The 27,274-nt window shown below is 40.7% G+C and overlaps 1 protein-coding gene across 3 annotated transcripts in view; it reads left to right on the top strand.

Annotated features, from left to right (window-relative positions):
• ARHGAP24 (Rho GTPase activating protein 24) overlaps nucleotides 1-27,274 on the top strand; it is a 183,444-nt gene that overhangs the window by 30,535 nt on the left and 125,635 nt on the right. Inside the window, exon 1 of one of the 3 annotated variants that reach the window (XM_077177013.1) lies at nucleotides 2,296-2,366. The exons of the other annotated variants lie outside the window; for them this stretch is intronic. The gene's annotated coding sequence lies outside the window, so the exon portion shown is untranslated. Of the gene's footprint in view, nucleotides 1-2,295; nucleotides 2,367-27,274 lie in introns of those variants that run through there. 3 annotated transcript variants of the gene reach the window in all.

Genomic DNA, 27,274 nt, shown 5'->3' with positions numbered 1-27,274 from the left:
CTTCCCACATAAGACCCTAGCCTGAATACATTGCCATCTGTAATATGGAGCAGACTGATGTGTGCCTGGCTGGTTCTGTTGTAGTGATTTACTGCTCCTTAACCTCATCTCCTTTCCTATCTATTTAGCTTTTTCATCAGCATGCTTCAGGGCTGCCTAGCCCCAGAGTGCCAGAGGAATAGAGTTAAATAGTGCTGCCTCTTGAGTCAGCCTTTTTGATAGCAAGGATCTCCTGCTAGCACCTACAGGGGTATGATAGTCTCATGTATTAATGATTTTCCAGATGTTTGTGACTTTCAAAAAAAGTTTTGACATCTGTGAGTTACTTCTGTGTAGGTACTAAAATATGATCATCACACCTGTATTTTTTATGGCTACTAAATTCCTGATGTTATACCTTTTGTATGGAATTTCACAGGGAGTTCTCAGAGATGTAAAACCCATCTAATCCAGCTTCCTGTATGGAACAGACATGACACTTGGCCAAGCTTTACAGCTTGGATTATGGTGCACATGCTAAGAGTAGTATTCAGTCTTGAGGAAGTGGTTTCCTAAGTGTGAGCTAATTTCTAAATACCTATTTCACATCTTGGTAGCTGTTTTCCCATAAAATTATCTCAGTATAGGTTAATCAAATAACACATTGTATATTTACACAAATTATATGCTATGATGACTACTTTGAATATGAAATAGTTAATAATTTCTGGGAAATACAGCATACTTTCCACTATATATATTTTTAATCAATAGTGTAAAAAGCAGCCATCAAAGTAAAATGTTTGTGGGCCAGATCCTGGGTTTCCAGAATATAACTCTGCTTCCTAGTACTTGATATCTGCTAGGATGCTTGCATGCAAAGACTTCATGGCTTTTTAAGAGGTGGTATAATGCTGCATTTCATGGAACCTTCTACAGCCCAGAGCCCAAATTACCTTCTTGTCCATCTGCTACTGACCTCTGGGATGGCTTCAGAAATATCCTGTTGACTTTGCTGCTTCCCTTCTGTCAAATGGAGGTGGTGATTCTGATCTGATACTTGAGATAGGTTAGGTAGCAGCTTGTGAAATAACTAAAAGCTTATTTGAATTTTCCACTTTAGTCTCAAGGAAGTTCATAAAGAAATATAAAGTAGGGTGGGAAAAGTGCTGAGAGAAGTGTAATTTAAAGTATGCTGATAGGTTTGGAAAGTTAATGTGTCTGTCCAAGTTAGGATCAGTCAATAGCTCACCTTGGTGTAGCTTTTGAAATGTTTCTGAAACAAACTGCACAAGTGTCAGTGCCTGAAATATGTCCCAGGTTCAATGCCATATACAGAACTATTTTTTTCCCATTACATTGAAGGGTTTGCTGCATTAACTGTGACAAGAAAATCACTATGACCTTCTGGGAGCCCTGTTGTTCTTGTTGTGGAGAGCTAAAGCAAAGAACTCCACTGATAACATGAATTTTCAGTGCATAGGGATATTAGGAAATGGCAAGCATATATTGTTATATTGGATCTGTATTTAGGATAAATACCTCTTTACTGGAGGTATTTATTTATAGGTATACTACTACTGGATTGTATGATTTACAGATGTACAGTAATTCTTTTAGACAATAATATAATGGAGGAAAGCTAATGAGGTTTTGTTTCAAATCAGATTTTAGTTTTTGTTTTGCTTGATGGTTGGTTGTGTTTGGAGGGAGGCAGAGAGCAATGATTACTTGTACTGAGGAATATTCTAATTGCATGTGTATATATAATAAATATAATTGTGTATGTGTGTATATATATGTATATATTTATAGAAGGTGGAAGAACTATAGTAGAAGAGGACAAGACAAGCCAGAGAGCTTATATTCATAGCTTATATTCATGTTAATGGGAATTAGAGAAAAGCAGAATCCAGTTTCTGGTGCAAATTCAGCAGGTGTCCTGAGCACCAGTCTGTTTAACATTTGGGCTTGGCTTCTGTTCAGTCTGTAACGGATACTATGCCATGATATTTTGTGTTTTTGAAAGTGTGGGAGATGTGAATGGAACCAAATTTTAGAAAAATATTATGATCTGTCAGACTTTAGTCTCCAAGTAACTGTGTATAATGGAAGTAAAGAGAAGGAGGTACAGTTTGTGTCTAAACCATCAGTAAATGCTTTGGAATTTCTGAAGCAGGCTCATTTCCTGCTAGTAACAGAGATGGGTACCGCATATGCTTTAGTCAGTGTGTGTACATCTCCTTGGCGTCAAGGCTATTAAATTTAAAAGTCATTAACTATCAATGTGAGAGTGGGGAATTGCCTCTGCCAACCTGTGCCTACAGGCACACAGAGCCAGTGAAGAACAACAGAAGAAAAAGCAGTGCACAGCTGTTACAGTCAAGGTCAGTGAATTGTCATTGATTCTTTATTATCATCAAACACATGGATCTTTCCCTTGTAATGTTTTATCAATAAATTAGCATCTGTCATTTGCTCTGGTATCCCTGAAATATCTCTGAGGATCTGGCAAAGATGGCATTTCTGTTTACTGAAGATGTGTGTTTGGACAGCAATAATCTAGTTAATTCCACAGGAGGAAAAAATCTAACAAATAAGTGAGTAAGCCATGTGAAGGAATAAAATCTGATTTCTGATAAATCTGTGTTATCTCTACTTCTTGGAAGTGATACTGGATTTTGCTTTCTGAATTCATTTTACTGTTTTGTGCTTTAGAAAGCTAGTTTTATGCTAGATCTGAAGGTCAGCTCTTCAAGCTTGAAATGTGGGCAGCTGAAAGAAATCAGAATTCAGCGCTCCCTGTTCCACAGTACAGCTGTTGTTTAAATGCAGCCCATGAAAATTAGTTTCTTCCTTTCTTCTCTCCGATGGTTAACCTCTCCATGGTCTTGACTGAAGCCGGGAGGAGGAAGTCAGTGCCGGCTCATGAGAGATTGTGCTTTTTCTGTGGTTCTGTGAGCAGGAGAAGGGAGATGTGGAGCATTGTCTCCTTTTTTGCAGTTTTGCTGTCTCACTCTCCCAGTGTTACTGAGAAAGTGGGAGCAAGGCTTGGTACCTTGTACTGATGGAGCATCGTTGGTGTTAGGTTGTAAATGAACAAGAATGGACAAGCTCATCCAGTCTAAAAAGCATTTGAATTTCTTTAATGTTGTTGAGACAGCTTGGTTTATGGACTTAAATTTGAGGTGCGTACATCAGAGAGATATTGAAAAGCTATGAGTTAGCCTTCAGGAACCACTTTTGGTGTATGTCTGAAAGCTGACAAGGATCTGGTGTTTCAGTTTATATCCTAGTTTATAAGTTTATGTTCCAGTTTGAACAGTTTGCTACGCAGCTTTTATCCTCAATATCTCTAAAAGCTCTTAACTGTTCAGCTTAAGTAATTCTGGAAAGTGTTCAGTGGCTCACAGTATCTTAGGCCCTGAGATGGGACCGGGGATTGAAGCAGAAAAGTGTCAATCTTAAATGTGACATTTGAATTGGTTGTTGACTGAAAGTGAGTTAGTGACAACTGCAGTCTTACAGGTCACTGTTTTTTTCTGTAAGGGAAAGATGTTCTCTGATGTACAAAAAGAATATGTTTTGAAGTGTTGCTTTCTGGAAAAATTGTAGAATGAATCATAGAATGACCTAGGTTGGAAGGGACCTTAAAGATCATCCAGTTTCAACCTCTTGTCACTGATGTCCATTGGGACTTGGCCCTTGACCACTACCCTCTGGATCCAGCCAAGTCCTTATCCACCGAACAGTCCCACCATCAAATCCATTTGTCTCCAATTTAGAGAGAAGGATGTTGTGGGGAACCATGCTGAAGACTTTACAGAAGCCCAAATAAATGACATCTGTAACCCTCCCTTGCCCACTGATGGAGTCACTCCATCACAGAAGGCCACAGGGTTGGTCAGGCAGGACTTGCCCTTGGTGAAGCTGTGCTGCGTGTCTCAAATCACCTTCCAATCCTCCATGTGCCTTAGCACAGCTTCCAGGAGGAGCTGTTCCATGACAGTCCCAGGCACAGGGGTGAGGCTGACAGGCTGGTAGTTCCCAGGATCCTGCTTTCTGCCCTGTTTGAAGGTGGGTACAAAGCTTCCCTTTTTCCCATCATCTGGGACTTCACCTGGCTGCCATGGCTTTTAAAGCATCATGGAGAGTGTCTTGGCAACCACATCAGCCAATTCCCTCAGCACTCTGGGGTGCCTCCCATCAGGTCCCACAGACACATGTACTTTCAGGTTCCTTGGTGGCCATGAACCTGATCTTTATTTACAGTGGGAGGGACTTTGCTCCCCCAGTCCCTATCCTGCTATCCCTCCAGTGCAGAGGTGTGGGAAGAGAGGTTGCCCCTGAAGACTGAGGCCAACAAGTTGAGTATCTCAACTACACTGTGTAGTGTAGTTGAGATACTGTACTGTAGTACCTCAGTGTTCTCATCTGTTGTTAGCAGTGTACCAGTGTTGTTTATTGGGGTGGCTACACCTTCTTTGACCTTCTCTTTTTGGTTGACATACTTGTAGAAGCCCCTCTTTGTTATTCTTTGTGTCTCTGCCAGATTCACTGCTTCCCATTTAATGCAATTTGTGTAAAAATTTCATCGACCGATAAATCCATTTAACAGCATTCATAGAAAGCTTGATAAACTGCAGTTGCATTTTTAAATTAAAATCAAGCTTCTAATGAATGTAAATAGAAATTACTATGATAAATACATATTTTGTATCTTAGTCTCTCAGGGAAAATCCTTCAGTATTAGTATTGAATATGATTAAAGATTGATCATTATGGTTTTTAATAAGTTAAAAGGGAGTGGAAAACATTTCTGTGTGGATGGCAAAAACCTAATTGTACATGCACTTGAGAACTGCATCACAGGAACTGTGATCTTTCTGTGCTGCCTAGAGCATTTTCAGTCAAGGGAGATCAGAGTATGCACTGTGGTCCTCATCTCTGGGAAGCAGCAAGAACCAGCTTTTGTGTAAGTACTGATGAGCATCACAGCAAGTGAAACAGCTTCTCAGTAGATTTTGCTTTAATTTTTAAGAGCATCCCCCTCAGTCTTGCTGTGGGAAGGATGTGAAGCACCGTGTCCATGCTTGGCTTCATGGGCCTTGCTTGAAAATCCACAAAGGCAATTCAGGAATTTGATGTGAAAACAGCAAGGAATGTCCAAGCCACTGATAATGATATTTCACTTTTTTCCATTTCTAGGCAAAACACTTGTTATTAATCTAGGAAAGCAGAAACAGTTTTGGGATGGACATGTGCTGAAGGGTGAACTCTTGCCTGTGCAAACCTATTGTAAACTTTAAAGGGAGAATTTAATCAAATGAAATTATGCAGGTGTCACAAGAAATGGGGGGGTGGAGATGGGGTTTGATAGAGATGTTTCTTAGGAATTTCACTAGAAACTTAATATACTGGATGAAGTTAAATAGGATTTTCTTGACATCAGTACTGATGTTTGCCAGATATCAAACTGTTTACCAGGAAGACTATCTGTTATTGGGTAGTGGTGAATATGGAACTTAAAAAAAAAACCCAAAACCAAAAAGCCTCCATGAAAAAATTCATCAAAAAGCACACCTTAAATGGCTCATGTGAATGCAGTGGAGTGGAAGGTGAAGGGAAAGGCTCAAAACCACTTTGGGCTCTTTGACTGGGTGTTCCATGAATGGTTCCTCAATTATATGAATATAAACAGGCTTCTGCAACTAAAGCAGTGAAGTACCCAGAGGGTTATCAAAGGATAAATCTTAGCTTTTATGTACAGTAGAAAGTTCTGCTATTTCTAATAACTTCCTAAGTTTTCAAGTAATTTACTGCTGCAGGTTTCAGCAACTTACTCCTAGAGACACAATTTTTTTCTTCAATGGCTTATATAAGTGCTTTTAGAGGTGTAATACACTTTGGTGAGTAGATACCCTTGGGAATTTTCTATGTGAGAGATTAGTGTGATAAGACTGAGTTTATTTGATACCAGGGTACTTCTAGTGCCATTATTCTGTTGCTGGGGAAGGGTTTCTCAAATTCACAGGACTGAATTTCTGTTCTCAGCCCAAGACAAATAGCAACAAGATCCATCACTGAGGTACTCAACTTGGAGATGATCAAATTCCGACTTTAATCCCCTTTTCTACTTCTTTCAGATCAAAAATGCTAACTTGAATTTTCAGTAGTTGTTCTTTGTTTTGTTCCTTTAAAAAGTCTTTGGGGTTGGCCCAGTAGGAGTCTTACAGATTTTCACAGGAATTAAAAAGGTTTTTTCTGAAGCATTAACTACCACGTTAATTACAGGAGTGTTAATAAACACTGTGCAAGGAGTCTGTGCCAGAATCAGGCAGTGGTTGCTCCATATTTTGCCCCAGCTTATGCAGTTGAAAATGCAGTTCCCCTGTGAAGATGGTTTTTAGGTTTGAGTGCAATGCAAGGGGAATTCAGTGTCTCTTTTAGTCAGGTATGCATGTAGGGGTTGTGTCATTGCTGTGAGTGTACTGGCAACATCTGCAAGCTGCTGTATCCTGCTATTATATACCAATCTGTTGAAATCTATGCATGCTTCATTCCCAAGGACTTGAAGCCTTTCATGCTCCCTGAACTTGAATGAGTTTTTAAAACAGCTCTCAGGTGCAGTCTTTGTCCTTCTTGCATTGCTGCTGTTCCCTTTCTTCAGATCTAGCTCTGGCTCCTACTTTTCCTGGTCTTCCTTTGCCTCTGAGTACACTGGCTAGTGAAAGGACTGTGCCCCTCCCCTTTCCTAGTGCCTGTAACATTCATAAAGGTCTGCTTATATGATTGTTGCTCCTTATCATGGTTCAGTGTCTCCATCCCATTTGAAAACTTGGAAAATAACAGACTGAAGGGTTGCCTTCCTGTCCCCCATGCCCCTAGCATGCTGGATGCCTGAGTAGATCTTCAGTTTAAACTAAAACTAAAAGTTTGTTTTTCCATAATCAGCCTTTTTAATGCGTTTTGACACCCACCTCCCCACAACCCTGGGCCTGGATGCCATGCCAAGCTATGCCAAACTGAGAACGTGTCTGTCTCATTTTGGACCTCAGGAAACAGGTCCAGTGACTGAATTTCAAAATTCAGTGAAATGAGATGGCTTTGTAGGTGGGAAATGTGAGCCTTCTATGGTGTTTCAACTTGTACATTCCATGGGGAATTTTTGTTGTTATAACCAAACTCAAAATGCAGGAGGGTAAAGAAAATGCGATCCCATGTGTGTCTGCCTGTTTGTGTGGCCATCAGTTCTGCCCCAAGTCCTCTTTCAGAGCTGTTTGGGAAAAATAAATACATGCTCCCAGACTTTTGTATCTTTAATCAATCCAAAGTGGGAAATTAGTTCCAGTAAATATTTTTCTAATAGAACAAAGCAGGAATGCCTCGTGGCACTGACTGCAAGTGCCAGCACCATTGACCCATGTGTGTGCATTCAGAGCTGAAGCTCCTGAGTTTGCTGCCATGTGTTGTGTAAACTGTGTGTGTCATTAGACTCAGCCAACACCTGCTGTTAGATTGGAAAAGAGAGGCACTCTAATAAGATGTAAACTGGCCAACAGCTTAATTTCAGGTCTTGGCTGCCAATGCATCTGCCTAGTCCAAATGTTCAGAGGGCTGCCCCCACCTTTCTCTTCCTGGGACCAGGGAACTGGCTTGTTTGTAAAAGCTTGCTAATGCTGAAGTTCAGCCCTTGGTGTGCTTCCTTGCATTTCGTGGATAGGCAGGGCCTCCAAATGTAAGAAGCTGCTACATGGTACAGAGCTGCTTTTCCATCGTGGTGGGGCTGCCCAGGCTGTAGCTGCCTTGAGCTCTGTATTTCCCTTTATGCTTACATCCTCTCTCCCTCCCTCCTTTCCTCTCTGTTTCTGACTAGTGCCAGGATTTGGGACAGGGAGGCAAAGGGAGATATACTGTCTTTTTCTTTTCTCTGTTGGCTGCCAAATGAAAAGTGCATTTCTGGTGAATGCTAATGAATATATATTTAACAAATTAATGAAATTGTGTGGAGAGGAGTAAGGGCGGTGTCAGGCTGGTTGGAAAGTAGCACGTTATGTTGGATGGTTGTTATTGTGTTCTTACTACCACCTTCTTGTCTGAAAGACACTGATCTAAATTCCTAATTCTGTCAGTGGTTTATGAACTCCAGTGTAGTGTGCAATGCCTTGTGTCATATTTAGTGGGACAGCAGTGGTCTGTTCTTGATGTTTCTCTTTAGATTTCCTTGCTTAATAGAAGCAATAAAGCAACTCATGTGAATAGTGCTGCATAGCACACGTGAGGCCATAGGATGAAATTCCATGAAAATCAGCCTCCAGATTCATCTTTAAGTAAACTTAATGCTTTTTCTTTAGAGCATATGTGGAACCTTCAGATTTTACAATGGTTATCTTTTTTCATACTCCATCAATTTGGGCAGCAGAGGCTATGTGGTAAGTCTCTCTTACTTAAAGGCAAACATATGGGTAATGACTAGATGAGGATGTTTTGTTCTGGAGCCTGACAGTTGAAATTCAGTAACATTTGATCAACTCATAACCTAAAGTTGCTGTTGATAGTTTTTAGTTTAGCATATGCTATTAAGGGAAGTTTGAGGAGTGGAAAAGTTCAGCTGGTTCTGTTACCTTGCGTAGGCCACAGTTAATGTCCCAAAATAAAGAAATCCTAGGTGTGTTTGCTTATTTCCTTGCATATTACTAAGGGATTTACTTAATGTTGTTGCTGCATTAATTGAGAACTTATTCTAGCAATAATTTTTAGCAGCATTCACACAAGTCCACCGATTTCATCTTAATTCAGCTGGACTGCATAAATGCTCTTACATGGAAAATGACATGAATCCTATACAAATTTTAACACAGCAACATGGTGAAGATGTGCTATCTGACATAAACGCTGTGCGCAAGGAAAACCTTCCTCTGTGTTGGTTGTTAGAGCTTTTGGGCTGCCACGTGTTCCCTGATGAGCTGAGCCAGACATTTCAAATCCCTTTACATGGAACAAGTTTATGAGAATGGCCTTCACAGGTGGTATTTGTGTTGGCAGCCTCAGAAAGGAGTCCAGGGGTTGAATAGTAACAGAAGTAGCTAAATTAACTTCTAATGCTGGAGGGACATCCTTTCCAGCAGGCTTGCAGCACAGAAGTTGAGCTAACAAGAACTTTTCTCTTTTACTGCTTGGACTGCAGAATGAAATCTATTAAAAGTCTCTGCAGCTACCCACAAAGTGCTCCTGCTTTGAGTGAGTAATTGCAGTGTTTCCACTCTTTTACTCTTGAATAATAACCACAAGCAATTGAGGAGTACTAAGGAGTTTTGTGGACACAGACATGTTTTGGAAGCTGGTTGACATGAGCTGAGCATTGCTGTAATGATCTAGTCATGCAGGTGATAGAAAACAGACACAAGACTGTGTTTTTAAGTACATGAGCTGATGCTTAGGAAGCCACTATATGTGTATTTGCCAGAGAACAGTGGGGATCTCAGAAGAAACTTCTTGAAAGAAATAGAGAATTATTTACATGTTTTGGAGCCCAGTCAGAATGAGAGACACTTGCAGGTTTTTCCCACTTCCTTCCTTTCCTTTTCCTCACTTAAAGAGCAATAAATAATGCTCCACATCTGAAGAAGAGGTTTAGTATTCATATGGAAAAAGGATATTATTAAAAACCTCAGCCTGTCATTCTTACTAAAGTTACTATTTGCCATAAACTGCCTAATGTTCAGATGCCAGATTTCCCAGTCCTCCCTGGACTTGGAAGTGATACTTATCTTACTGTGTACCAGCCATTACTGAAACTGTTGAGCTTTTGCAAGCTAAACATGTATTTAGCAAATAATATATATGTTGTGTTTCTCCTGATATCTTTTCTGCAAATGAAGTTGTTGCTCAGTACACTTCATTATAAAACCTTTAATTTCTACTGCAGAATCACTAACAGTGTCTTGGAGTGAACTTCACTGCCTTTCTTGATATCTTTTGTTGACTGCAGTATTACCTCTTCATCTGCATACTCTCAAATTCCCTGTAATGATCCAGTTTTATGTGGATGAGACAGATGATGTGCTACATAAACCAACTTTTGCACGTTACAGAAATAATCCCTTTCAGCAGGGAAAACATTGCCTAGAGGGACTTTCTGAGAAAACACCCCGTGAGAAATGCTAGCACAATTGGTGTTTGGTGCACGTCTCTGAAAAAGATAAAGAAAAAAGGCAGACTGAGTTCAATCTGTTTTCACAATTCCTTACATAAATGTTTAAGAGAAGAGAGCTTGGCCATGAGAGCACACAGCGGTGCTGGGAAAGGAAAGGAGATGTAACAGTGTGAAGTTTGCTGTGCTGTAACCTTCTTCATGCCTCTCAAGAATGCCAGATGAGTCCCAGGAGCACCAAACTGGCTTGATATTCTGTAGTGAAGTTGTATGATATTCCGTGCAGTATCTAAACTCTCCTGCCACCAAGTATCTTTCCTCATGAAAAAGCATTTTTCCTGATGAAAAAGAGTGACAAGCTCTCCATGGGGGTGAGGGTGAGCAAGATCTGTGTGATGGTAGGCTCCTGGAGAGATGATGTTGGCATGAGAGTTCATGGGTTAGTATGGGAGAAGCCTGGTGTTAGATTTCATTCACAGCCTAGGCTGTAAAACACATGCTGCATTTAAATACCTTTGGATCAACAGAAGATTTTTTTCCTTTTGCTTCATGGGTTTGATTGTTACTCCAGGTGTGTTTCTTCATTTTCTCTCAGTATTTATATAATGTCATTTATATAACCAACAGTATCTGGGAAGAAGTGCAAGTCATAACTGAAAAATAAAACACGCAGATCCTGTGTATCAGGTTTTTTGATGTGCTGAAGTTTTTTGACATTTAGTCTTCTGGCCAGTTGCCTTGGTTTTTAATAGGTTAGCCTAAGCTGAGGGTGGAGGGTACAGAGGAAAGTGAATCTTTGGCATTTATAATGTGACAATAAGAAGAGAAGCCTAAGGTAATTTTCTACCCTCTGGTTCATACCAAGGTGAAGGTAAAGCATTTTATGAGTAATCAAACTGTCTGAGCCAGTTGGAGACAAGGATTCATGTACTTTATGCTGAAGACATGCTAGAGAGGAAATGGGGAGGTTTTTTTTCCTTTAAAATTGTCTTCAATTTCTATTAAAGCACTTGTTCCAATAAAAAGCCTAAGTCTAGCAGATGTCAGTGCTATCACTGGTGGCTGTGGAGCAATTTTCACTGGGAAGATATGGCCCAGTCCTTCTCACTTCTCCTCTGCAAGCTGGAGGTTTATATTTCCCGAGGCACTTGTGAGTTTGGACTGTGAAAACACGGATTTTACTCAAGTGTGAAATCATGATTTTAGGACCAGTGCATTATGACCCTTGTTTTTTTCTCACCAGGCCTGTTTGTGATTGCAAGAAACAGACTATAACCAATTCTAAAAACAAACAAGTGTGCCTGATGGCATTTGTTTTAACCTCTTTAGTGTGACAGTTGGTTTAGTAAGCACAGTGATTATTTTGGTGTCCGTTTTCTACACTGGAAAGAAGTATCCAATTAACTGAGTGAAAAAACCTCATCCTCTGCTCTGAATGTTACAAAAGGCTGATTTCATTCTCATTCTGAGAGTATTTAATGTTGTGAGTAGAGCTAATTAAGCTGTTAAGCTGACATAAGGAAAACACAAAACCAAGATTCCCATTCTTGGCTTGCATTCACAACACAGCTGAATTCTTGCACTTTTTAAATATGAATCATAAATAAGTACATAGTTTTTCTAATAAAGTGTTTAATTAAACTGAAGGTCTTCTAGGTTAAGTTGTTGGTGCTTTTCTTGGTCTCCCAAAAGATTACAGCATTGAGACTTTTTTTGGTATATCCTGCTGAAAATATCCAGCTGTATATGTGAGTGGTTGTTGTTTGACTTGAAGCAGTGTTGTGTATGGAGTCTGTACTACAGATGTGTCTGTGTCCTCTCCCTTGCTGGCGTCCTGCTCAGTTTTCTGCCTCTGGATATAACTGAGTTGTAAAACCAGCACTACCAGTACTGCTGTTTGAAATCACCTGTGTTTCAGAAGTTAAAGGGGTTTCATTAATTGAGTGATTCATGTTTGCTGTATTTACAAAAATAATAATAATTTCTCTCACGTATTCTAATATTTCTCAAATATCTTCCTGAATATGCTTAAGTCTGAGGCATTTAGTGCAGCTCTCAGAAGTGGTGCATGGTTGCAGCTCTGGGATGTTCTCTGTAGTGGCAGCAGTATGACTTGGATTCAGTGCAGGGATCAGCAGTTGTTTGTCTCCAGTATGCTACAGGACTCTGAAATGCTAGATGCTTTCCAGACCCTCTTCTCTTACTTTGAAGATCCTGAGTTCACCACAGGTGAACTTGTATCATTCCTATTAAAGCTCTCAGATTGCCAGAAGAATCCTTTAAAGCCCTCAGATTGCCAGAAAAAGTGCTGAAGTGTACTTGACTGATACGTAGTCTGCTAGACAGTGTCCCTTCTGTAGTTTTGTTTCAACTTATATTACTTTTTTTTCAGTTCAAACTTTCACAGTGTGCTCCTGCTCCTCTCCTTCCCTCTCCCACTGCACTGTGCTTTGGGAGAGGAGCAGAGCTGGGGAAATAGGAGCCAGGCAAGAAAGAAAGGCCCTTAACTATTGGTCACCCTTTGCTTCCTCTGGCAGCATCCATGTATCAGGACTGAGACCTTTTACAGGGCATGGATGATGGATTTCCATCACCCTGTTGTGCCATCTCTTAGCTGCTGGGAATGGAGTCGTGGTGCAAAGACAGAGGAGATGCTGCCTAGTACTGTGATTGCAGCAGTAAAAGTGCTTTGGGGATATAGTAGCTCAATGCGAGCTAGTCAGGTCGGGTTTGTAGCTTACAAACCTGAGCTGGCAGGGTTGAGGGGGTAGAAGCAGGAATAATTTCAGAGAGAGGTTAATTACATTCATGTAATGCTGTGCAGTCTCTTTCAGATCAGGGGCTTGAATGTGGTGCTGTGGGAGCTTGGACATGAATATAGCATTTAACCTTGGGAGAGAGGGTGAAGTGGTCAGAGGGGGCTGTGGGAGAAAGTTCAGCTGTGCTGTGTGTGCTCAAGGAATGTAACCAGAGCTCAAGGGAAGAGCCTGTTAAATGGAGGGCTGGAGAACTGCACCAGGGCTTCACAGCAGGTGTGGGGAGGAAGAGCTAAACTTCCAGATCTAGAATGTTGGCAGGACTTCCGTTAATTTGTTAACCACTATTCTTCACATTCTCTGTTTTCTTCAGAGGATAATTATTTGCTTGCATTATTCTGCTTGGCTCACCTTGTGAGCACAGTGTGCATCTGCAAATAGCATTTAGGTTCAGCATTTGGCTTGTAGTGTTTTCCCACAAAACGTATCAGCTCTGTTGTTTTTAAAACCTTCAGCAGCTCACAGTAGAGCCCATGAATGTATCCTCTGTGGAAGATACAGGGAGAAAAAGGCTTTTTTTGCAGGATGATCTCTAAATCTTGGCTGTGTAGGCACTTCTAAATGGACATTTGACAGTAGAAAAATAATGTTAAAGCAGACAGTAAAATGAGATTTTAGAATAATACCCGTGCTTCTCTCAAATTGGTGGCATTGCCAGCAATGGTACATGAGGCTGCTGAAGGATGAAACCAGCTAAAGGCAGCCCTGCTGCCAATTATCCAGTGGGCTCCATCCAGCAGCTCCCCAACGCGCTGCAAACATTCAGGAAGAGCATAAAGGCTTTTTATGTAGGGTGACTGTGAATAATGGATACTATCCAGAAAAGAATTGCTGTGCTTTGTGGAGTTTGCTAATGCCTGTGTAGTCAGCAGGAAGGTTCAATGATAGATTTCTCTATTAACTGCTTACGCAGTTAATAATCCAACCACTGTGTGCACAGCAGGAGCGAGGTAGTAGAAGGTCCCTCCAGAGAGGAAAACTCTGATGATCTGCTTTGGGAGATACCATGGTCAGGGCTGGGAGAGGAGAGGAGAGGAAGATGTCTGCAAAAGTAAGTACTGTGAGACAGCCTCTGACTGGACATCCAAAAGGTGATGTTGCAGGAAGGTAGGGTTCACTCTATATGAATCATTACAGGAAGAGATTATCTAAGGGTACAATTAGCTGTCTGAAATTTTAGAAAGCTGACATAAATGGCTGCATTTCTCTCAAATAGTAGCAATGTTGCAGGCAATGCTGTTATTGCCTGCCTTCTTCAGGGGGGAGGTTTTCAGAAAGGGTTGCTGAGCTCAGACTGTCTGTGAGTCTGGCTGGGTTTTGGGCAGTGGTGAAGTTGAGCTGGGGAGGAGGAATGAAGCTGTGCTTCTTCGAGAGAGTAGCTCACATGTTAAGGACTGTCTGAAAAGAAAATGCTGAAGATAGTGATTTAATGGAAGGGTGTTGAAGGTGTCTCTTGATTTCCTATCTGAAGTGAAAGTGATCCTGTATGATGCTTTGAAGATCCACGTTTGTGTTACTTTCAGAATGAGTCCAGTGTTTTTGTGGGAAGCCTTTCTAAGAAAACCTAAAAAAAATTTTTGGGACAAGTCATTTTATATGTAAAAAGACTAGAAATAATTCAAGAACAAAAGCTCTAGGAAGCAGGTAGGTAAGAAGCAAGCTTTGGGTTTTGGCCTTGTATGCATAAAAGCAAAGGGAAAAACTAAAAGACACAGGTAAGAATGGGGGGTGAATGTTAAAATAGATCACTACAGCTTTTCCTGCATACCAGGAAATGGACTGGAGGAATAACCACTGGAAAAAGTTGTGCTTCAGGTGAATGTGAGGAGAGTGGTCCTCTTTTCATGCCTGCATTTGTTATGTGTGGCAAAAACTAGAATGCCTTTGTCATGTAGCTCTGGTGTCAAGTCCCATTTTGAATCTTGCAGAGTGATGCAAAGCATGCTCAGAATACAATTGTGTTTTACCATATAATTACTCCAGGTAACACTGTCCTTTCATTTTCTTCCTACCCATGTGTTGTTTGAGTGGAAGGACAAAGTGCCAGAAAAGGTGCTTGGGGTTTGGAGAGTATTGGGAATGTTCATAAAGAAAAAGTGTCATGGGAGAGAGAAAGGCAGGAAGTCTCACTCAGGGTGTAGATCCGGGCAAATGTTCATCCTTAAATTACCAGCTGCACTACCAAATCCTGGCAGGTATCTGAATGAACAGCAGAGTTTCTGAACTGTAGTTTCAGAAAGTTTTACCTATGTTCTGACTCTCAAAATGTATGAAGACTTGTGCAGTCTTTTCTGGGGAGGAATTTGGTATCCCAAAAGGAAAAGCTTAGGCTTGTGGTTTTCAGGTATTTTCAATTATCCACAGTTAGTTTTAGTGTATGGATAATTTAATAAACACTTCTTAGCTTAAAAACACTGCACAATTACTAAAAGCAGGTAGAGATAATATTTTAAATACAATTTGGAAAGAAGATTCAATTGCATTTAATATTTTGGAAATACACAGATGTTTGTGAGGGGCTTGTAGAATATTAGAAAAAGGATTAATTGGAATTGATGATCACTCATTTAGTTCCATTTGTAGATTACGTGCACAGTAGGATGCACACATTTGTGCACTGTGTGTGGCAATGATTTTTGTTTCAGAAAAAGCTGTGGACTTGGTCAGGAACGTGCTAAAAGTTAAATAAGGTAAGAGCTCTTCAAAACTATCAGATGCATAAATAGAAAAAAATAGGTCACTTAAGTCACAGGTGTTATAAAAGCTGAGACACTGATTTTTAACCTAGGTTGGGATGTCATTTCAGGAGAAATTGCAAATGCTAGGCTGTCTTCAGCAAGACAGGCAAATAAATATCCCTGGATATTGTTTTTTTGGTTTAGCAGTACTTTATAGTGAGTTCTGGGAATTACATTTTTGTTGTTATTGTCACTCGAGGCCTGTCTTTTTGTGGAAAGTAGAGGAAACATTCCTTCAGAAGAAGGAATGAGAAGTTTCATATGCATTCAGCTCTTGCATGCATAAGCAACCTAACGAGCCCTGTGAAAATGAGCAAAGCAATGAAGATTTTTTTTTTTTTTATTCACATGAAAGAACTTGGGGACACTACAGTTGGCTTCCTAGAAGAAAAATGTCATTTTAAACCCAAGGAGTTTGTTTTATAAGGGACAAAAAGAGTTGAGCTCCCTGTGGCTCAGAGAATGGGGGCAGTGTGTCACATAAAGACTCAGTGAAAATGGTAATTACTCATTGCAGCCTGGCTCTTGCTATCCAGGATATCACCATGGTGGAAATGGCCTTTCTAAACTTGCTTAAGAGTATGTGGATCTGAATGTTCAGAGCTTGGATGTGCTTTGTTGACATCTTTATGGTGATTTCAGTGTGTTCTTAGTGGGTTAGGGAGTGTGCCAGAGCTGGGGAAAACAGGTGGGGTGAGTTAGTGCTTTGGGATAATAATACCCTCTTCCACAGTATGATGGGGTGGCTGCTGGTGCTGCCAGTTCTGTGCCAGCCACCTGTGAGGAGAGCTGTGACTGTTTTAAAGATGAGCAAGATGCTCTCTGTATTCTCTCTAAATTAGCAGTAAGTTGGATGTAAGCACAGCTGGCAGGAATCTGAATTGGCATTTGAAGTTTTGTAGTTCTTCGCTGGAGCACTTTCCTGTCTGATGGTTGTTTCTTTGGTCTCCGTTGCTTACTTCACTTACCTGCAGGAGGGAACCTTAGGCTTTGTGTGGGGTTAACTGAAAAGAAAACTTACTGTAAACTTGTTATTTCTAATTTCTTGAAAGAAACATTAACTGCCCTGTCTTGAAATAAATGAGTAAGGGCCCTGTACCATCAGCTGTGGGGCAGTAAAAGTGAAGGACTTCTTGTAACTTTGTATGAGATTAGAAATGGTATTTTACTATGGAGTGTAATGGTGAATTGCATTGGACCTTACACAGTGTCTCCTGGAGGGAGCTGGTGACAGAGTGAAATAATACATGTATCGAGTGTTTGCATATGGGCAATTATGTGAAGTGTTTTTCTAAGAGATGACATCTGTAGGAATTGCATAATAACACTGGGATGAATGCACTCACTTAGCATCAGGTGAGGCCCATCTGCTCTGGTTTTGCCTCCTAACTTTATTGGTGGCTGAGTGACTGACTCTGCCAGTATCATATGAGGTGAATGGGCTAGGAAAAATCACATGAATGTAATGGAGCACTGCCAGATCCCTTTCTTTGCCAAATGCATCCACTCATTTGTGGAAAAATGTGCTCTCCTAGTCCAAGCCTATGTCATAAATTAAAACGAGCCTCTTCTCATATGCGTGGTTTAATAGATATTAGCGCTGTGATATTAGAGACTGATGGGTGTTCAGTTCCTGTAGATTTTCCCATCTTGGCATGTACAGAGAATGATGAGTATTGTGCAGAAATGCTTTTGATGTAATGCTGAAGTAAAAGGGATGTGGCCTTGGGGTGTTAGCATGTGTGGTGCAGGAACCTGCCCACTTCTTCTTTTCCTGAGACTTGTATTAGCACTTCTCATCACAGGATTTTTTTCTATTTTTGTGTAGGCAAATACTACTGCTGTGCTATTTTATCAGATTGTGAAACTGAGGCCTGGTTTCTGCTTAAAGAGAGGAATAAAGATTAACATTCATATTTATTAGCCATTTATTCCAGCTTTAAAATTCTTCATAACCTATATGGAAAGATTCTCTATCACTTAAAAGGATGGAAGAGAAATTTCACTGTTATTTTATACTGGAAGTTTCTTGGAAATATACTGAAATGTTTAATGACCTCCAAACATTTCTGTAAGGAATATATCATCCCCTGTTGAATTCAATGGAATAATTTAATCCAACCATTAACCACAGGATTTTTACTAGCACCTGCATGAGTTTTTCAGAAGTGTCTCCCTTGTCCTATATTACTAGCACATAGAAAATGAGTGAGCAGGTGACAGCTCCAAACAGTTCTGGATTGAGAGAATAACAGTCCCAATAAATTAGAGGTGACTTGTCACCATTCATCATCCTCAGTAGGAAATGAAGCTCAGTGGAGTAGAAGGGATGTCCTTGATTGTGGTGATGAGGCTCGTGGCAGGATTCCTAAGATAACAGGGAAGTGATGGGCAGGAAGTGTTAAAAACAAGGGGAGCATTCTTCCACGTGAGCCCCCTGCCCTGCACAGAGGCAGCGCAGGCACTTGGCCAGGTCAGATCCCTTCTGGTTGGGTAACCTGAGATAACAGTAGGTTTCAGACAATACTCAGAGTTTGCAGACTGTGGAGTGACTGCTGGTTTTGCCAGATAGATTTTAGTAGGTAACTGCTTTTTTTTTTTATAAGGCAGTTTTGATTTTGCTTTCATTTCTAATGCACACCAGAGGCTGATGTTTTCTCATAGACTAATTCTCATTTCTTACTATGTTTACACTGGCTTGTGAAAGACTACCTCAGTACCCTGTGCCTTCAGATTGGGAGTCAGATTGCTTTTTGCTTACTTAAAATTACTTACCTGAATGTGCAAATCAAATTTGGGACAAACTTCTGAGGGCACGGTTAATAGGTTTTCAGTGTTCAGGTGAAAACAGACTGTATGGAAAAAAGAGTCTCCTTTCTCAGACAAGTTGAAAAAATAAAACTACAGTTCACTGCTTTATCATGTCAGTCCTGGTGCTACAGCAGATAATTAAAATACCTCAGTAAGTCATTAACGATGGAAAAAAAATATTCTTGGTTTGAAGAAAGCACGTGACCATGTGGAAATGATTCTGTATAAAACTGAACTAGTAAATGCTCAGTGCCTGCTGAGCTGCCTGTCATGCTGGCTAGCAGAAAAGAGCTTGAGCTTCAGCAATGGCTTGGACTTGAAAGGGGGTCTTTCAGACATTTGGATTTCCTTCTTACTATTTCTTCATAAGACAGACATTTCTGAACATGGTGGCTGTGTAGTAGTAGCTTTAGAGTCTGAGGACTTTGGAAAGAACTCTATTATAGTTTATTTTGCTGGGAAAATTGACGGGAGTGGGAATGAGATGAAACAAAATGGGCAGAAAAAGGTTTCCAGGCTTTGGGGAGCAGCTGAGATGGTGCATTTCTGCCACTGGCCATCACTCTGCTCTCCAGTCTGTCAGGCATCCTTCACAGGCTGCCACCTATGTGTTGTAAACAGCCATGAGGAAAAGAAAAAGTGGCTGAAGGATTTCAGGTGTCAGGACTGAGCTAGGAGGAAATCACATTAGGCTCAGAGAGCCATTTTGTCATGGCAGAAGGCAGAAGAGAGAGGAGGGATCTAGAAGCATGCTGTGCATTATGTGCTGGGCTACCATTACATGAGGAACAGCCAGACAGAGCTAGAGGGGCACAAATCAAATAAGAATGACTTGGAAATTGGAAGTTTTATTTTGATGTCAGTAGCATGAAGTGCAGCACTGAATCATGGTGTCTTAATTTGATTTTTTTTTCTGTGTTTGTTTCGTATTTTCAGTAAAGCATTAAGAAGTTTTAGCAGCAGCACAGGCCATATCATCACTACCTGGCTTAGCCAAGACTTAAATAAATTTGTTTGGTAGATGGAGAAATAGAATATAGAAAGTGCACAGATATTGAGAAAATAGTAGGGGTTTCTTCCCCACACAAAATAAAGGCTGTCTTCCACCTTGCTTTCAAAGTCCAGAAATAGCTTTCTGTCCTCCAGGGGTTAGCAACCAAACTCCTTGTGTGTTTTTAAAGGTGTGATGGGAGGGTTGAGGCAGTGAGTCTTGGGTGGTCACAGGGGAAGATGCAGTGGGTGTGTATCCTCACGTGGGCTCATTCCACAGGTGACACATGAGTAACAGTGGTGCTGTTCCTTGTAATGTCACATAATCTCTTGATCTTGTCAGATAGGAGCACTTGTGCATTAGACTAATCGTGATCAGGTCAATATGAGTGGCCTGAGAAAACCAGAATTCAAGTTTCTTCCATCCCACACTCAGTCTCAATGCTGTAAAAATTTCCAAAGAGTTAGGGACGATAAGCAGTTGTGTGATAATCAGTCTTTTCTACAGCTTGACCTCTGTCTGGGTGATGGGCTTTTGATGATCTTCCTGTTTTGCTGTTGAAAGGAAATTTCAGCACTGTAGGAGGTCTGTGTCCATTAAAAGGACCAAGTCATGATGACTTTTTTCTTCCTTCCTTTTATTTACTTGGATGTGGTACAAGTGTGCATGGCTCATGGAAGTAGCAAAATGAATAGCTCACAGGAGAGCCTCATTAGGCTTGAAATTAAAATAATTGAGTCCTTTTAGCGTATTAGTGCTTAAGAATAGCCTTCTCTAAGTCCATTACCTCTGGGATAAAAGCTGTATTTGCAGCTGAATAAGCAGCATGTACAACATGACTTGTTGCTAGGGGAAGAGGCTTTCTTAGTTCTTTGACAGGCGTGTGTAGTAGAGAAAAACTGAATGATCTCAAACTGCATTCCTGAAATCCTCCTTACTCTTCAGTTGGCAGTCTGAAAATATTTCCATAAGTGACTCTGGCTTTCTGGAGCTGCTCTCATTCCCTTTCCAGCTAGGACAGTCAGTGATGTGGGAAAGAAGCTCCTGCTGTCTGCTGAGTCCAGTTCTATGATGGCAGCGCTCAACTTGTTTTTAATGGGTTGAAGCGTGGTTGCTGTGCAGTCATTGATAAAGAGTCTCCATCAAGAACCATTCCAAGTTTCTTTAATTAGACCAAAGAATGTAAAAATGTGTTGAGAGGAATCTTGCCAGACTGCCTTTAAGCAAGACACTCAATTCTCTATCAGCAGCAAAGGACATAAAAATAATTTGGCTCTTTTAACAGCTGAAGTTTGTGACAATTGTACAGAACACGGTGCGGTATAGAAGAAACCGAGATGGTGCTGTACTAGTTAGTACAAGAAACTCGAATACAGGAGTCAATGGCAGTGCCTTTATACAGCTTGGGTTTATCAAATGACTCCTTTTTCTGGACTGGGAATGAGGGTAGTTCAGCTTAAGAAATTAAGATTAGCAAATTCAGGAGTTTATAGTGGATGAGAGAAACAGTTTTTAAACACTTAAAAGGCCAAAAAGGGCTTGGTGGTTATTGTTCTGACATCTGCTGTCTTACTTTCAGATGTCTGTTTGTAGCAAAGACATTGCACAGGACAGCAGGGATCAGGACAGAGTGCAATTCCCTTGATACTCGTATGATATTAATAATGAGGAGGGACAGAAGCCCCAAAATTCTGACAGTGTCTATCACATGGGGCTGTGTCCTTACCCACCCTTTGGATAGATGCTGTACTTAATGTAACTTTGTATTAAACTTCTCAGTTTAATAATAGAGGATGAGAATCCCTCAAGGCTGGTGGTGTCTGTCATTTGTTTGACTGGCACTCATATTTAAGAGGCATCTTGGTCAGAAATGCCTGAAGTCTGGAATAGGTGGTAGCAAAGAAGTGTGTATCAGTGAAAAGGCCCTGAAACTCAGTGACAAGGACTGTGGGCTGAATGTTGGACAGGAGTGTTTACAGGCTTTGACACTTGCGCTGGTTTTCTTAGATCATAAAGCCATTTGCGTTTGAAAATAGTTTTCTTTATCCTCAGTTCTTCTTAGCACTCAAAACTTGAAATCTTTGTGTAAATGGGAGTGCAAGCCTTAGAGGGAGGTTGTTAAATTGTGGTACAAATTTGTGTTTCAAAATGAAAACCTACTCAATCCCCTAGAGTTGGAATATTGTTACATCAATTGGTCTTCTCTCCTTTAAAGAGGAAAGAGAAAAGAGATCTGGAGCAATCATTAATACAAACTCTTCTTAGGAGATAGAAAAGGAGATGGCTTAGACATGGGTTTCTGATTCAGAGTAGTGGAAAAACTTTTGTTCCTTAAGAAAACCCTGCTGAAAAAGATGGGTTCTGTGTCTTCAAATGAACTTGCTGCTGTTTGTGTTTGAGTGACTGTATGTTTATCATCCTGCAATTCAGTGGAGCTCTCAGGCTGGAGGGCTTTCTTGCTCTGTTTTGCTGAGTGTGTTCGATGGGATCCCACTTCTTGATTGCTGCTCTGACAGTGGATCATAGCAGGAGAAGTTTTGTTAATTTGCTTCATTCTGCATAGCTCTAAGTCTCACTTCAGACACCTCTGCTGATGTAGTCAGAAACTTAATCTGAAAGTCTTTTAAGTTTAGGCTGTTGCTCAGTGGCACTCTCAGTTGGACTGGATTTTTGTAGTATATATATTTAAATGTTTGTTGGGCTGAATACCAAGTCTTTGTGAAAAGTTCCTAGCTGGATGGATGGGGCCTGGGATGTGAGACCCTGGCTTTTGTGCATCTGAGTACCTCACAAATAAGTTTCTGAACAAAGATGGAAACCATAGCAGTGTAATTCCTTTCCCTTCAGACAAATGTTTCTGAGGACAGCTGCCTAATGAAAAACCTTGTAATTGCTGAAATCTTGCCTTTCCATGAAAGCACCCCTTCATTTCAATCCCTCATGAACCTCCCAAAACCTGCCTGTGAGTCTAGATGTCTTTTTTTTGGGTTGCTATGAGACAGCAGCAGTGTGCCTGCTGTCTGCTTTCCCTGGGGTATCCGTCCAGCCATGTTGAATGACTCAGCCAGTTTGTGTTCAGTACTTCCTTCACTATTGTAGATCTAAAATGTACAAAATACCTAAGCTGGAAGGGAAACTAATGGAGAGAGCACCAAAGCTATAAATATGAGATATGCTGTTTGTCAAAATTGATGCTAACATTTTTACAACATGATTTGATTGATGTAACACTTCAAACAGCAGCCTTGATCAGGATGCTTTTCTGAACAAGATAATTTATCTCAGCAAATGTGTTCACATAAATGTTTTAAAATGAAAGGCATGATAAATCTGTCTAGAACCTGCACACAATGGAGCTGCCAAACCTGCCACCTGTTAAAGCTTTTAATGAACTGTTCTGTATTTAACAGAAAAAGCGTAATTAATGTTGTCACTTTCCTTTGCTGAGATTTCCCTTATCTCAGGCACTCTGAGATATCATGTAGCAAATGCTTCTGAGTGGAGCAGCTCTGGCGTTGCTCTGGTATTTTAATTAGAATTCAGGCAAACCAGTGAAGGAGCCATTAAATCTTAAATGTGGCTTTTGTGCAGCACAGCCACAAGGACATGGGCCTTTTGTCCAAAGCCACGGGGAGACCGTGTTTTGTTGGGAGTCAAAGGATGCCCAACCTCATGTTATGTTGTTAGGTTAATGGGAAAGTAGTTGCTCTGGATTTTCTAAATGGAAGATGATGTTTCTCAGAATAAACAAAAATGTACCAGGATGTTATGTTTCCACGTGCGTGAGAGAAAGCCTTTGAGTGCATTAAGACAGGTTGGTGGAAGTTTTTCTGCAGCAGGTGGGAAAAGTATTCAGAAGACTTTCTCCATACCTCTTGTAGACCCTCTTTAGGTACTGCAAGGGTCCTAGAAGGTCTCCCCAGAACCTTCTCTTCTGAGAAACCCCAACAAGATGCTTTTTCGATGTTCTTCAATGAATTCCCGGTCTTCTTTTTTTCATCCAGAAGCGTATTGGATGCTCGCTCTGTAGGTCCTTGATTGACTTTGATTTACTGTGGATGTGGAAGGCATTTCTGGCTGAGTAAACAATACTCATAAGCTATGCAATGATCAGACTGAAGCTCACTGATGTTGTAGAAGGGCAGAAAGGAGCTAGAAAAAGTAAAAGCAGTGGGTAAGGAGGTAGAATAGCAAGGGAGAAAGCTGTGTAGAGATTTGTGAGGTACATGGGCAAAGTTAGGCGCACAATCAGTAATATCCATTGGTGGAACCAGTGGCATTGTAAAATTGTACCCTTTAAAAATAGTAATGAAGTGTCATTGATTACCTTCATTGTGTGTTCTGGCTTCAGAAAGCAGCCTGTGAAAGCATCCTCAAACCAGTGACTCAAGTGGATATTAGAATTCAGAAGCTTTTCTGTTTTTCTTTTGGCTCAGTTACACTTGTCCCATGAGATAAAATAGTGTGGTAGTTTTCACAAACTACTATAAACTTGACACACCCTTCTTTTTCTTGTCATGTCCTAATTCATGGGTGCCTGGGTGTTTCCTATGATGATCCCAGCTCCAGCTGGAGTCACTATTCTCTGTAGCTGTGAGCATGCCAGAAAATGGGGCCACTTCTGGTTCAGCTCCAGAGTAAAGTTTTTACTTGCATATTGGTGGGCTGACTAATTTGACATATTTGCCCTGTGTTTTCACGTTGGAGAAAGCAAATGTGCACCAGAAATAAATGTGCATCTAGAAATGCTTAAAGCTTCTGGAGCTGTCTCTCAAAAAAAGCAGATTCCAAAGTGTTGACAGCAGATGACTGGTATCATCTACTTTTTCTTAATAGCTGGAAGAAAGGCCCCTTTTCAACAATAACTCCAGGCAGGGAGCAGTTCAGTGGCCAAAATATTCCTGTCTTTGCCAGAAAACCTGGAGTTTTGTTTCTGTTCACCTGCTGTGTAAACACTGCTTGGTTTCTCCTCTTCCATAAACAGTATTTTGTCCTCTTGCTTTTGTAAAGGCTTCTGTAGTTTCTCCTGCAGACCGTGAAGGCCTTCATGGTCACTTACATTTTGATAACTTATTAAAATAGCAACATGGAATCTAAGGTATTTATATTAATACTGTTGGAGCAGAGCAGCTGCTGGAGTGCAGTTAATAATGCTGGCCTCCAGTCACCCTGAATCCATTTTTATTCCAGACTGTCTGGCACTCTGCAAGATACACCCCCCTCAACAGGTCTGCAGAAAGCTTGTCACGCTGTCCTGTGGAAAAGCAGATAAATGATGGTTTGATATTTAAGTCTGTAAAATTTAAAAAAGCTGTAGTAAGGCCAGGTACACTCAGTTGTTCTTGCTGTACGTTTAAATGTTGCAAAATACCTTTGGTGGCGGTACTTGGAGAACAGTTTAAAAATCTAGATTATGAGAGTTTTATTTATTCTCAGTGAAGTAAGTACTATTTTGAGACGGTATAGTCTTGAAAAATATTGGCTATTTTTAAAAGATATCTCTAATTAAAAAGGCCAGCCTCCCTACAGACCCTGGTAAGGTGCAGGAGCAAGTCCTTCTGGAAACTTTTCCATACAGAAGGAGCAGCTCTATGGCTCAGCTTTGGCTTTGGTGTGGTCTCCCATAGTGTCCCTACAGCCAAGCTGCTGAGATAAAAGACAGAAAAGTGGCCTTTTTTTCCCCATGGTTATCTTTTCAATATAGATATCTGTTATCCTATGACTGTGGGATTTGAATCATGCACCTGGTAAATTCCTCCTGGAGTAGCAAACTGTCAAAAGAGATATCCAAGGGGAAACAATAGGTCAATTAAACTGGCACTGAGAGGAATTGTTTGTGGTGGTCCTTGAGTGGTGGTTGCCTTACCCTAGGTTGGTTTTGTGATCCACATCAGTTCATGGAGTTGAACTGATGTCAACAACTTGCCTCAGGTTGAAATAGTTCTGAATGTGCATTGTGCCAGTTGGAGATTATGAAGAAACCACGTGTACACAAAAAACCCTCACCCTAACTTGTGCAAGCAGAATTGCAGAAATGTGCCTGCAATTCTGCACAGCTGAACTGATTCACTGGTACTTGACTTGACCTAAACTAGCTCCTCCTCAACTCTGCCTTGATTTTGTAGTTATTTAAATTAGGGATTATCTGGTAACTTTTCTTACGTAGTTTGTAATTTAAGCCTTGTCCTCAAAAAACATGTCACTAATACACTAATTAGACTAATAATGAATGGCTGTGTCTCATACAAAAGCTGTAAAAGTGTGTGATTCTGATCAGTTATAAAAATGAAACTATCCAAGAACTCCAGTTTCAAATTGGAAACAGTATCACAGAATGAATGAAGCAAATGAAGATGCTGAACTAAAAGTATAATGTGGAAATAGCTGCTGCACACAAATGGTCCTGCAGGAGAAGTAATTTGTAATCAGGGAATCGGAATTTTCTAGCTGTGCTATTTGTTTAGGTACCTATTTTGTGTAGATAGCACAAAAGACATGACCCTGGTCTCCCCCTGAGATAGGATCACTGCTATTTAATGTAATCCCTTAAACAAGTACCAGCAGAGTACCCTACACAGATGCCAGAAAGCTAATTGTTAAATGTGTGATTGTGGTATTTGTAGTGTAGTAGCACTTTATAAGCTGTGCTCATAGAAAATTTACTATATAGATTAAATGTAAACAATGTATATAGATGTTAAAGCAACAGGCAGTATAGTCATTAAAAAACCTTGCAAAACAAATAGATAACCCTTGCCATTAACATCTGAATTTTTTCCATGTGAAACTGACTTTTTTCTGCCCATGAAAACCTGCAAGCTAACTTAGATAAATTAGGCAGATTTTCCTGGAATGGTCTTGCTAGACAAAAGCTGACAAGAGTATTTGCACAGGAGAAAAACCAATTTTGGTGGAATTGTGGTCGCATTTCCATGTCTCTCGGCCACCTTTTTTATGCTGTAAAAGTTGCACTTTATGTGTAATTTTTAGGAAATCTGCAGTGACTTTAGACTTTACTTTGACATGGAAATTAATTGTCCTAGGTGGGATAGTTGGCCATATATAGATTTCCTGGAAAAAACATAAAGTTGGCCTTGTCCCATGGATCCAGCCTGTTCAGATCCCTCTTCAGAGTCTTCCTACTCTCCAGCAGATAAACACCACTTGTAGCCATCTGCCAGCTGGATTTAACTCCATTTAGACCATTCTCTGTGCCCAGCCATCCAGGCAGCTTTTTAACCCAGCAAACAGTGCCACCATCCAAGCCAGGAGCAGCCAGTTTCTCCAGGAGAATGTTGTGGGAATCTGTGTCAAAGGTTTTATTCGTGTCTTAAATAAACATCCACAGCCCTTTCCTCATGCTTTAATGGGGTGTCCTGGTGATAGAGGGAGATCAAGCGAGCTGACCTGCCTTTCATAAATCCATGCTGGCTGGTTCTGTTCCCAAAGAAGAGATTGAGTACATCAGCCTTTTCTTCAGCCTTTGTCTCACTACATTTTACCCCACGTCCAGTAAAGGGTGGAGGTTTCCCTTAGCCCTCCTTTGTTGCTAATGTATTTACACAATCATTTTTACTGGCTTTTACAGCAGTAGCCAGATTAAGCTCTAATTGAGTTTTGGGCTTTCTAATTTACTCTCTGCATAATCTCACCACATCCTCCCAGACCTCCTAAATTGCCTTCCCCTGCTTCCAAAGATCATAAACTTACCTTCTTTTTCCCTCTCTGCCAAAGCTCTCCGTTCACCCAGGCTGGTGGTCATCTTCACCATCTTGTCTTTTGGCAC

The sequence above is a fragment of the Agelaius phoeniceus genome, chromosome 4 (genome assembly GCF_051311805.1).
Source record: "Agelaius phoeniceus isolate bAgePho1 chromosome 4, bAgePho1.hap1, whole genome shotgun sequence".
Classification (NCBI taxonomy): domain Eukaryota; kingdom Metazoa; phylum Chordata; class Aves; order Passeriformes; family Icteridae; genus Agelaius; species Agelaius phoeniceus.
The sequence above is the reverse complement of the archived record's forward strand: the minus strand, read 5'-3'. Positions and strand labels throughout refer to the sequence as shown.